At 36.9% G+C, this 12978-nt stretch overlaps 1 pseudogene; it reads right to left on the reverse strand.

Annotated features, from left to right (window-relative positions):
• Nucleotides 1-350: 350 nt before the first annotated feature.
• Nucleotides 351-12978, reverse strand: part of LOC103012907 (uncharacterized) — a 31084-nt pseudogene continuing 18456 nt past the window's right edge.

The raw sequence follows: 12978 nt of genomic DNA on the forward strand, positions 1-12978 counted from the left end.
TATAATTTACTCTGAGGTCTCAGTTTCTCTGCTCTCAGTCGGCATCCATAAAGAGGATACATGTTCAATTTGAATTTTATTTTGGGGTCAGAGATAAGCAGAGCATTTTCTTCCCTCTTATCTAAAGCCCACCCATATTGACCTCCTATATTTGAGAAGGCCCATACCTTTCATTCTTAGCTAATTCCTGCTGGAAATATTTACTGTTTCTGAAGAGTTTTTATTTATTAATAAATGTATATAACCCTCAGTACACTAACCTTTATATTCTTGCCTGAAATAACTACATCTGTAATAAGAGGAATATTTCAACTTATCAAGGTACTTACTGATGAGCACTATTCTAGGTACTAGGAGTAAAATGATGAGTAACACATGATCTCTGCTCTCAGGTCTCTTACACTCAAGGCCAAAGTTCTGAAAAGTTCTATAGAGCTGAAGTTTAAGAACCACTTGAAAAAGGATGTAAAGTGTATTATTTTGAGGGAGAGAATCTATGGTTATAACCACACAGTGCTCAGTATTTTTTTTTTCAAGGTGGCCATAAGTTCTTCTAGAGCACAAGGCCAAAGTAAAGCCCTGTAGATGATTATGTTCATATGATGACATGGAGAACCTACAAGTGGGGGTTCTGAAGTACAAGAGAAATAAAATCTGGTGGGTCAGCTGGAAAACTGTGCCTAGTTTAGGAGGCTTTATATTAGGGAGTACAAAGAGATCCTGAAACCCAAACTTTATTAATGTCATAACAAACCTACCTCTCTTCATGCTTGAATAATTCATTCTGATTTCTCAAAAAATAAGAAGAAAGACATCAAGGCCCCAATGTATAAAGTCAATGTTGACTTCTAAATTTTGATTTTGCGACATAGTTTTGAAAGTTGTATAAATTCCAGGACCACCACATACTTGCTCTGTAAACTTAGATAAATTATTTTTTTCTTCCCGTTTTATTGAGATATAGTTGACATACAGCACTATAAGTTTAAGGTGTGTAGCATAATGATTTGATTTACATACATCATGAGATGATTACCACCATAAGTTTAGTGAACATCCATCATCTCCTACAGATACAAAATTAAAGAAATAGAAGAAAAGTTTTTTTTCTTGTAATGAGAAGTCTTAGGATTTACTCTCTTAACAACTTTCATATATAACATACATCAAGTGTTCATTATATTTATCATGTTGTATATTACAACCCTAGTACTTATTTATCTTATAACTGGAAGTTTGTACCTTCTGACTGCCTTCATCCAATTCCCCCCATGCCCAACCCTGCCTCTGGTAACCACAAATCTGATCTGTTTTTCTATGAGTTCGTTTGTTTTTGAAGTATAATTTACCTACAACATTATGTTAGTTCTTGTTACACAACATAGTGATTTGATACTTCTATACTTTTCAAACTGATCACCATGATGTTTAGTTACAATATGTCACCATACAAAGATATTGCACCATTATTGATTATATTCCCCACACTGTACATTTCATACCCATGACTCATTTATTTTGCCACAGGAAGTTTGTACCACTTAATCTCTCTCTCCTATTTCTTTCCTTCCCCTACCTTCTTCCTCTCTGGTAAGCACCTGTTTATTTGTATCTATAATTCTGTTTATAATTTTTTACGTTCGTTCATTTGTTTTGCTTTTTGAGACTCCACATATAAATGAAATCATTCAGTATTTGCCTTTCCCTATCTGACTTATTTCACTTAGCATAATACCCTCTAGGTCCATCCCTGTTGTCATAAATGGCAAGATTTCCTTCTTTTTTGTAGCTGAGTTATATCCCATTTTATATATTATATGGAAGAAATGAGATATATATATATATATATATATATATATATATATATATATATATGCATCCATTCATCTATTGATGGGCACTTAGGTTGCTTCCATATCTTGGTTATTGTAAATAATGCTGCAATTAACATGAGGGGGAAGATATCTTTTCAAATTAATGTTTTTGGTTATTTTTTTGGATAAATACCCAGGAGTGGTATTGCTGGATCATATGGTAGTTCTATTTTTAATTTTTTGAGGAATCTCCATAATGTTTTCCATAGTGGGTGTACCAATTTACAATCCCACCAACAGTGTGTGAGGGTTCCCTTTTCTCCATATCCTCGCTAACACTTGATATTTGTTGTCTTTTTGATAATAGACATCCTGAAAGGTGTTAGGTGATATCTCATTGTGGTTTGATTTGCATTTCTCTGATGATTAGTGATGTTGAGCATCTTTTCATGTGCCTGTTCGCCATATGTAGGTCTTCTTTGGAAAAGTGTCTATTCTGATTCTCTGCCTAAGTTTTAACTGAGTCGTTTGTTTTTGTTTTTGTTTAGATGTTGAGTTGTATGAGATACTTGTATAATTTGGATATAACCTCTTATCAGATATATTGTTTGCAAATATATCTTCTCATCCAGTAGGCAGCCATTTTGCTTTGCTGATAATTTTTGTCACTGTGCAAAAGCTTTTTTGTTTGATGTAGTCCCATTTATTTATCTTTGCTTTTGTTTCTCTTGACCAAGAAGACGTATCCAAAAAAAATTATGAATACCAATGTCAAAGTGTATATCGCCTATGTTTTCTTCTAAAGTTTTATGATTTCAAGTCTTACATTTAAGTATTTAATTCATTTTGAATTTATTTTTAATAAATAGATAAATTTAATAAATGTATCATGAATAAACAGGTAAATTAATTTTTTAAACTTTAATTTCCTTATCTAAGAAAATAAAACTGTTTTGAAAAATCACATAAGAAACAATATAAATGTAAGTGCTCTACATTTGTATACAAGACAGAAAATCAGGGATATAATTTGTGCATTTGAGTTCATTCATTCCAGGGATATGGAGGCTCTTTTATGCACACACACACACACACACACACACACACACAAACACACCAGCAGAGAATAAGGTCATGGAAACTTGAAGCAAAAGTAATAATAGTATATGGTGCAACTCCCATTTCTATCCCTTGATTCCTAAACCTATGGATTCTGGATATGAAATAAATAGCACTATATATTAAATGCTGATTCAAAGCATATACAACCTTATAGAGAACCTTGCATCAACCCTGTAATGTGTTGCCACCTAGTTGAGGCTGTAACTAAATCTTCACAAGGTCGTTCCATCATTCTATCAGACCAGCTGCTTGAAAATGGTGCACATGGCAAGAACAGTGAATTTCATGAGCATGAGCCCACTGCTGCAGGGTTTTTTGCTGTGAAGTGAGTTCCTTGATCATAAGTAATGCTGTAGGAAATTACTTGACAGTACATAAGGCATTCTATAAATACATGGGTATTAGTTTTGGCAGCAACACGTGTGTAAGTAAGGTAAGTCCATATCCAGAGTAAGTGTCTATTCCATTAAGAACAAAAGGAGGCTCCTTCCCTGATGGAAGTGGTCCAAAGTAATCAGTTTGCCACTAGGTAGCTGGCTGATCATCCCAGGGAATGATGCCATATCAGGGACTTAGTGTTGGTCTCTGCTTTTGGCAGATTGGGCACTCAGCAGTGGCCATAGCCAGGTTGGCCTTGGTGAATGGAAGAACATTTTGCTGAGCCAATGCATTACCTCCATCCCTGCCACCACAAACACTTTGTTCATGAGCACATTGGATGATGACAGGGTTGGCTGGAGAAAGAGGCTGACTGGTATCCACAGAATGGGTCATTCTATCCACCTGATTATTAAAATCCTCCTCTGCTAAGGTCATCATTTGGTTAGCATTTACAGAAAACACAAATATCTTCACAGTTTCTACCCATTCAGAAAAATAAATCCACATACCTCTTTCCAAAAATCTTTGTTACCAGTTATCCAATCATGATGTTTCAAAGTCTCTGACCATCCAACCAAACCATTGGTCATAGCCTATAAGTCAGTATGCACTTGCATGTTTAGCCATTTGTCCTTCCAAGGAAAATGAACAAAGAGGTGCACTGCTTGAACTTATGCCTCTAATAGGAGTTCCCTCCACCAGTGTCCTACAGAGATGTCCCAGAAAGGGGCTGTAAGGATTTAGTTGTCCACTTTCAGGCAGTGTCTCTATATTGTGCAGAACCATCTGTAAACTAGATCTGAATCTTCTCTTCCTCTGTCAACTGATCATAAGAAATCCCTCATGTAGCCACGTGTGCAGACTGGAAGAGGGAAGGTGGTGGGCTGGAGTGGGGATCATGGGTACTTGGGTCACTTCTTCATGTAATTTACTTATGCCTTCAGGGTCTGTTCTTTCCCCATCATGTATATACCGTCTCCATTTGATGATGGAGTGTTGCCGTGCACACACAATTTTTGGCCTACGATTAAGAATTCAGATTCCACTAAGGCCCAATAACCAGTCAAGAGCTGTTCTCAAAAGGAGTTATTTGAAGAGGATGGCAGGGTTTTGATCTAAAATTCTAAAGACCTGCTCTACAAATCACCTAGAGCGGTTTGCCAAAGTCTTCAAATACTCCTCTTATCTGCCACCAACACTTCAAGCACCATTGGATCTCCTAGATCATATGGCCCAAGTTACAAAGCAGCTTGTTTGGCAGTCTGGGCCTGTTGCAGAGCTTTCTCTTGTTCTGGGCACCACTCAAAATTAGCAGATTTTCATATCACTCAGTAAATAGGGAGAAGTAACACACCCAAATGAGAAATATGTTGCCTCCAAAATTCAAAGAGGCTTCCTAGGCACTGTGCCTTTTTTTGGTTATAGAAGGGGCTAAATGTAATAAATTATCCTTCACCTTAGAAAGAATATCTTGGCATGCCCTATATCAATAAACCCCTAAAAATTTCACTGACATAGAGGTCCCTGAATTTTGTCAGAATTATTCCCCACTCTCTGGCACACAAATATCTTACCAATAAGTAGTACTGCCAATGTTTATTTAACAAATAAGTTGTTACGTCTTGCTCACTAGTCTCAACCAATGTAATGTATCAGTGTAATATCTTGTAAAATGAAAAGGTGATCAAGATTCCTGCAAACTAATTTATGACATAGAGCTGGAGTGTTGATACCTCTGACAAAGGACAGTGAAGGTGTATTATTGTCCTTTTCAGCTGAAAACAAACTGCTTATGGTTGGTTTTATTGACAGGAAAGGAGAAAAAAAAAGTTATTTCCCAGATCAATAGCTAAATACCAGGTACTAGGGAATGTGTTCATTTGCTCCAACAATGAAGCCATATCTGGTACAGCAGCTGAAATTGGAGTCACCACCCTGGTTAAGCTTATGAGAGTCACTGTCATTCTTGGAGATACATCTGTCTTCTGCACAGGCCAACTAGGGAAAAGCTGAATGGGAATGTGGTGGGAATCGCCACTGCTACAACCTTCAAGACCTTGTTGGTGATTCTAATCTCTACCATACCTCTAGGAATGTGGTATTGCTTTCGATTTATTACCTTCATAAGTAGGGCCACTCTAGTGGCTTTCACTTGGCCATTCTCACCATCATAGCTCTCCCTCTATAGGTCAGGGAAGTGATGTGAACCTTCTGCTAGCTGCAAAGTGTACCTTTTCCAATAATTCAGTAGGGAATTGAGGAAATAACCACAGGATGAGTTTGGAAGCCACACTGGGCCTACTGTGAAATGAACCTGAGCTAAAACTCCATTGATTATCTAACCTCTTTAAGCCCCTATTCTGAGTAGTGAACCACAGTGATGTTTTTGGTCTTCTGGATTTAGAGTCAGTTCAGAACCAGTGTCTACTAGTCTCCAAAAGGTCTGATTATTTCTTTTTCCCCAAAGCATAGTTACCCTGGTAAAAGATTGTAGTTCCCTTTGGAAAAGGCTGGGAAAAAGATTCACAGTATAAATTTTGGGCCATGAACCAGAGTCCTTCCTCAAGGAGATCTATTCTCTTCTTCACTCAAGGGATTCTGGTTTTGTAAAAGACAAATCTAAGAATTGACTGGAGGATTGTGACTCACTGTTTTCATGATTCAAGCTAGAATTTTGTTCACTTGATCTAGCACTTTTTTTTTTTTTTTGATAAGTAAGAAGTGGATTTATTTAGAGAGAAACAATCCACAGACAGAGTGTGGGCTATCTCAGAAGGCGAGAGGCCCCAAAATATGCTGTGGTTAGTTTTTATGGGCTGGGTAATTTCGGAGGCTAGTGAGTGGTGGATTATTCCAACTATTTCAGGAAAGGACTGGGGATTTCCAAGAATTGGGCCACTGCCCACTTTTTGGCCTTTTATAGTTAACCTCCAAACTGTCATGGCATTGGTGAGTGTGTGATCTAGAACTTTCTTACTTATACAGAACAAATAAGAATTTAGTAGGCTTCATACTTATTTCACTTCTAAGAACACCGTGATCGATTAACCAGTGCCATAGATTTGCAGGAGTCAGACTTTTCTGATTGCTACTTTGACTACCCTGTCTGTTAAGGTAATCAAATCCAACTTTCCTTTAGTGGTTTAATGCTGCCACTTGGTCCCTGATACCTGGGGATACAACTACTCCCATTGCACTTAAGTTTCCCAGTTCAGTGGCTGCAGTTGCTACTAAGGTCTGCCCTATATAGAGGAGTAAACTCTGAGCCCTTCAAGGATACTGGGGAGCCCATTGAAAACTTATTTCTCACAGTCTTAGTGGAAGCCATGCTTTTTGGACCCCCAATGTGGGTGAGTAGGTCTTATATTAAAAATTCCCTCAAAATTCCAATCTCCTTAAGCCTTTGAATCCCTTCATCCACATTAAACCAAAGCAGCTTGGGCATTTCCAGTTTGCTCACGGTGGGTCACATTTTGGTCCATGCTTCAGGCAACCAAACAAAAAAAAAACTGTTACAACCCTTTCTGACTCCTGGAGGTGCAATATTAAATGCAGAATCTCTGCTCAGTGAACCCACATCCATAAATTCAATGTGATCCAACTATATCTTCCTTCCACTATTATCCCACATCCTTAGTATCCATTCCTATGCATGTTAATTGTATTTCTCTGTATAAATTAAAAATGCAAATAATTCTTTTGTAGTGTAATACACTTTGTACCTCACCTTTATGGGCCTGTTGGCACTTGAGTCTACTTAAAGGTCTAGAAAAAAAGAAGAGTGCTGAGGGTGGGTACTCAGGAGAATTAGCATTGTCTTGCATGGCTACTGCCTCAGGGAAGGCCATGAGAGTTTCCTTAGGCAATGCAGATGGGGATAGTAAGGCAAATATCACTGGAAGTCTGGAGACCTCTTCCAGCAGAATTTAGGGACCTAATGTCTCCAGTTTCATCAAGGGTCTTCCCATATGCCATCATCATAATTTAAAAGATACCATTTTTTCCCAATCAATGCCCTCCTTTTAAAAGTAAACATGCTGCCAAGCTTGGAGCTCAATTTGCATTGTAATTCACGCAGTTACAGGATAAGATTCTGTGTTTGATTTTAAGCAATCTCAGTATTGCAGCTATAGGAGATAGGGGTTTCCCTCAGGACACACACAGTCATTCAGCTCCTTGCTTCTTACAAGTGATAGATTACGATTATCTAATATAGGTATTAGATGTTGATGTTTACCTTGCTGTGAAGAAGCTTTTTAGTTTGATGAAATCCCACTTGTGTACTTTTGCTATTTTTGCTTTTACTGTTTTTGCAAATCCAAAAATTATCACCAAGACCAAGGTTAAGGAGGTTATCACCTATATTTTCTTTTAGGAATTTTATGGTTTAAGATTTTACAGTCAAGTATTTAATCCATTTTGAGTTAATTTTGGTGTGTATGGTCCAGTTTCAGTCTTTTGCATGTGGCTGTCCAGTTTTCCCAACACATTTTATTAAAGAGATTGTCCTTTCCTCATTGTATTTTCTTGGCTCCTTTGTGGTAAATTAATTTAACATATATGCATGGGTTTATTTCTTATTTCAATTCTGTTTCATTGATCTGTGTGTCTTTTTTTTACACAATATCATACTTTTTTGATTACTATAGCTTTATAATATAGTTTGAAATCAGGAAACATTATGCCTCCAGCTTTGTTCTTCTTTTTCACGATTGCTTTAGCTATTCAGATAGGATGTGGCAGATTTTTGAAGACACTGTTAGAGAAGCCTGATAGGCCTACAAAAAGTTATGAATAAGAATTGGAAAAAATAAAAAATAAAAATGTCGTTTAGAACCTGGGGGAAAGGGGACCTAGAGGAAAGGGACAAGGACACTGGCAGCAGAAGTTCTGGGAAGTACTCCTTCGTGTGAGCTCTCCCAGCATCCATCATTAGCCCCACCAAAGATCCTGTAGTCTCCAGTGCTGGGTGGCCTCAAGGCAAACAACCAAAAGGGAAGGAACGCAGCCCCACCCATCAGCAGACAAGCAGATTAAAGTTTTACTGAACTTTGCCACCAAAGCAACAGCCAGCCCTACCCAGCACCAGTCTCACCCATCAGGAAGGTTGCACAAGCCTCTTAGATAGACTCATCCACCAGAGGGCAGAGAACAGAAGCAAGATGAACTAAAATCCTGCAGCCTGTGGAATGAAAACCACATTCACAGAAAGACAGAAAAAATGAAAAGACAGAGGACTATGTACCAGTTGAAGGAACAAGATAAAACCCCAGAAAAAACAACTAAATGAAGTGGGGATAGGAAAACTTCCAGAAAAAGAATTCAGAAAAATGATAATGAAGATAATCCAGGACCTTGGAAAAATAATGGAGGCAAAGATCAAGAAGATGCAAGAACTCTTTACAAAGACCCAGAAGAATTAAAGAACAAACAAACAGAGATGAACAATACAATAACTGAAATGAAAAACAAAAAACAAAAAACTAGAAGGAACAAATAACAGAATAACTGAGGCAGAAGAACAAGTAGGTGACCTGGAAGACAAAATGGTGGAATTCAATACCGTGGAAAAGAATAAAGAAAAAGAATGAAGAGAAATGAAGGCAGCCTAAGACACCTCTGGGACAACATTAAATGCACCAAATTTGCATTATAGGGGTCCCAGAAGGAGACGAGAGAGAGAAAAGACCAGAGAAAATATTTGAAGAGATTATAGTCAAAAACATCCCTAACATGATAAAGGAAATAGCCACCCAAGTCCAGGAAGTCCAAGGCAGGATAAACTCAAGGAGAAACATGCGGAGACACACAGTAATTAAATTGACAAAAATTAAAGACAAAGAAATATTATTAAAAGCAACAAAGGAAAAATGACAAATAACATATAAGGGAGCTCCCAAAAGGTTAACAGCTGATTTCTCAGCAGAAACTCTACAAGCCAGAAGGGAGTGGCATGATATATTTAAAGTGATGAAATGGAAGAAACTACAACTAAGATTCCTCTACCTGGCAAGGATCTCATTCAGATTTGACAGAGAAATCAAAAGCTTTACAGACAAGCAAAAGCTAAGAGAACTCAGCACCACCAAATCAGCTCTACAACAAATGCTAAAGGAACTTCTCTAAGTGGGAAACACAAGAGAAGTAAAGAACCTAGAAAAACAAACCCAAAACAATTAAGAAAATGGTAATAGGAACATACATATTGATAATTACCTTAAATGTGAATGGATTAATTATTCCAACCAAAAGACACAGACTGGCTGAATGCATACAAAAGTAAGACCCATATATATGCTGTCTACAAGAGACCCACTTCAGACCTAGGGACACATACAGACTGAAAGTGAGGGGACGGAAAAAGATATTCCATGCAAATGGAAATCAAAAGAAAGCTGGAGTAGCAATACTCATCTCAGATAAAATAGACTTTAAAATAAAGAATGTTACAAGAGACAAGAAAGGACACTACATAATGATCAAGGGATCAATCCAAGTAGAAGATATAACAATTATAAATATGTATGCACACAACATAGGAGCAACTCAATACAAAAGGCAAATGCTAACAGCTATAGAAGAGGAAATCGACACAAACACAATAGTAGTGGGGGACATTAACACATCACTTACACCAATAGACAGATCATCCAAACAGAAAATTGATAAGGAAACACAAGCTTTAAATGACAAAATAAACCAGATAGATTTAATTGATATTTACAGGACATTCCATCTGAAAACAGCAGATAACACTATCTTCCCCAGTGCACACAGAACATTCTCCAGGATAGATCACATCTTGGCTCACAAATCAAGCCTTGGTAAATTTTAAAAAAATTGAAATCATATTGGCATCTTTTCTGACCACAACACTATGAGATTAGAAATAAATTACAGGAGAAAAAAAAAGTAAAAAAACACAAACAATGGAGGCTAAACAATACAGTACTAAATAACCAAGAGATCACTGAACAAATCAAAGAGGAAATCAAAAAATACCTAGTGACAAATGACAATGCATACAGGATGATCCAAAACCTTTGGGATGCCACAAAGGCTGTTCTTAGGGGGAAGTTTAGAGCAATACAAGCCTACCTTAAGAAACAAGAAAAATCTCAAATAAACAATGTAACCTTACACCTAAAGGAACTAGAGAAAGATGAAAAAACATAACCCAAAGTCAGTAGAAGGAAAGAAATCATAAAGATCAGAGCAGAAAAAATGAAATAGAAACAAAGAAACCAATAGAAAAAAATCAATAAAACTAAAAGCTGGTTCTTTGAAAAGATAAAAAAGATTGATAAACTAATAGCCAGACTCATCAAGAAAAAGAGGGAGAGGACTCAAATCAATAAAATTAGAAATGAAAAATGAGAAGTTACAATGGACACTGCAGAAATACAAAGCATCATAAGAGATTACTACAAGCGACTTTATTCTAATAAAATGGACAACTTGGAAGAAATGGACAAATTCTTGCACAGGTATAACCTTCCAAGACTGAACCAGGAAGAAACAGAAAATACGAACAGACTAATCACAAGTAATGGAATTGAAACTGTGATTTAAAATCTTCCAACAAACAAAAGTCCAGGACCAGTTGGCTTCACAGGTGAATTCTATCAAACATTTAGAGAAGAGCTAGCACCCATCCTTCTCAAACTCTTCCAAAAAATTTCAGAGGAAGGAACATTCCCAAACATATTCTACAAGGCCACCATCACCTTGATAACAAAACCAGACAAAGATCCTACAAAAAAAGAAAATTACAGACCAATATCACTGATGAATATAGATGCAAAAATCCTCAACAGAATACTAGCAAACAGAATCTAGCAACACATTAAAAGGATCATACGCCATGATCAAGTGGGATTTATCCCAAGGATGCAAGGGTTCTTCAATATATGCATACCAATCAATGTGATACACCATATTAACAAATTGAAGAATAAAAACCATATGATCATCTCCATAGATGCAGAAAAAGCTTTTGACAAAATTCGACACCCATTTATGGTAAACACTCCCTAGAAAGTCGGCATAAAGGGAACCTACCTCAACATAATAAAGGCCATATACAACAAACCCACATCAAACATCATACTCAATGGTGAAAAACCAAAAGCATTTCCTCTAAGATCAGGAACAGACAAGGAGGTCCATTCTCACCACTATTATTCAACATAGTTTTGGAAGTCCTAGCCACATCAATCAGAGAAATAAAAGAAATAAAAGTAATACAACTTGTAAAAGAAGTAACTGTCATTGTTTTCAGGTGACATGATACTACACATAGATAACCCTAAAGATGCCACCAGAAAACTAGTAGAGCTAATCAATGAATTTGGTAAAGTTGCAGGGTAAAAAATTGATGCACAGAAATCTCTAGCACTCCTATACATGAACAATGAAAGATTAGAAGGGGAAATTAATGAAACAATCCGATTCACCATTGCAACAGAAAGAATAAAATACTTAGGAATAACCCTACCTAAGGAGGTAAAAGACCTGTACTCAGAAAACTATAAGACACTGATGAAAGAAATCAAAGATGACACAAACAGATGGAGAGATATACCATGTTCTTGGATTGAGAGAATCAACTTTGGGAAAATGACTATACTATCCAAAGTAATCTGCAGATTTAATGCAATCCCCATCAAACTACCAATGGAATTTTTCACAGAACGAGAACAAAAAATTTCACAATTTGTATGGAAACACAAAAGACCCCGAATAGCCAAAACAATTTTGAGAAAGAAAAACGGAGCTGGAGGAATCAGGCTCCCTGACTTCAGACTACACTACAGAGCTACAGTAATCAAGACAGTATGGTACTGGCACAAAAGCAGAAATATAGATCCATGGAAGTTGCTAAAAACCCATGCACCTATGGTCAACTAATCTATGACAAAAGAGGCAGGACATACAATGGCGAAAAGACAGTCTCTTCAATAAGTGGTGCTGGGAAAACTGGACAGCTACATGTAAAAGAATGAAATTAGAACACTCCTTAACACCATACAAAAAATAAACTCCAAATGGATTAATATCCTAAATGTAAGACCGTACACTCTAAAACTCTTAGAAGAAAACATAGGAGAACACTCTTTGACATAAATCACAGCAAGATCTTCTTTGACCCACCTCCTAGAGTAATGGAAATAAAAACAAAAATAAACAAATGGGACCTAATGAAACGTAAAATCTTTGGCACAGCAAAGGAAACTATAAACAAGATGAAAAGACAGCCCTCAGAATAGGAGAAAATCTTTGCAAATGAATCAATGGACAAAGGATTAATCTCCAAAATATATAAACAGCTCATGCAGCTCAATATTAAAAAACAAACAAGGTAATCAAAAAATGGGCAGAAAACCTAAATAGACATTTCTCCAGAGAAGACATAGAGTTGGCCAAGAAGCACATGAAAAGCTGCTCAACATCACTAATTATTAGAGAAATGCAAATCGAAACTACAATGAAGTATCAAGTCACACTGGTCAGAATGGCCATCAGCAAAAAATCTACAAACAACAAATGCTAGAGAGGGTGTGGGAAAAAGCGTACCCTCTTGCACTGTTGGTGGGGATGTAAATTGATACAGCTGCTTTGGAGAACAGTATGGAGGTTCCTTACAAAACTAAAAATGGAA

The sequence above is a fragment of the Balaenoptera acutorostrata genome, chromosome 18 (assembly GCF_949987535.1).
Source record: "Balaenoptera acutorostrata chromosome 18, mBalAcu1.1, whole genome shotgun sequence".
Classification (NCBI taxonomy): domain Eukaryota; kingdom Metazoa; phylum Chordata; class Mammalia; order Artiodactyla; family Balaenopteridae; genus Balaenoptera; species Balaenoptera acutorostrata.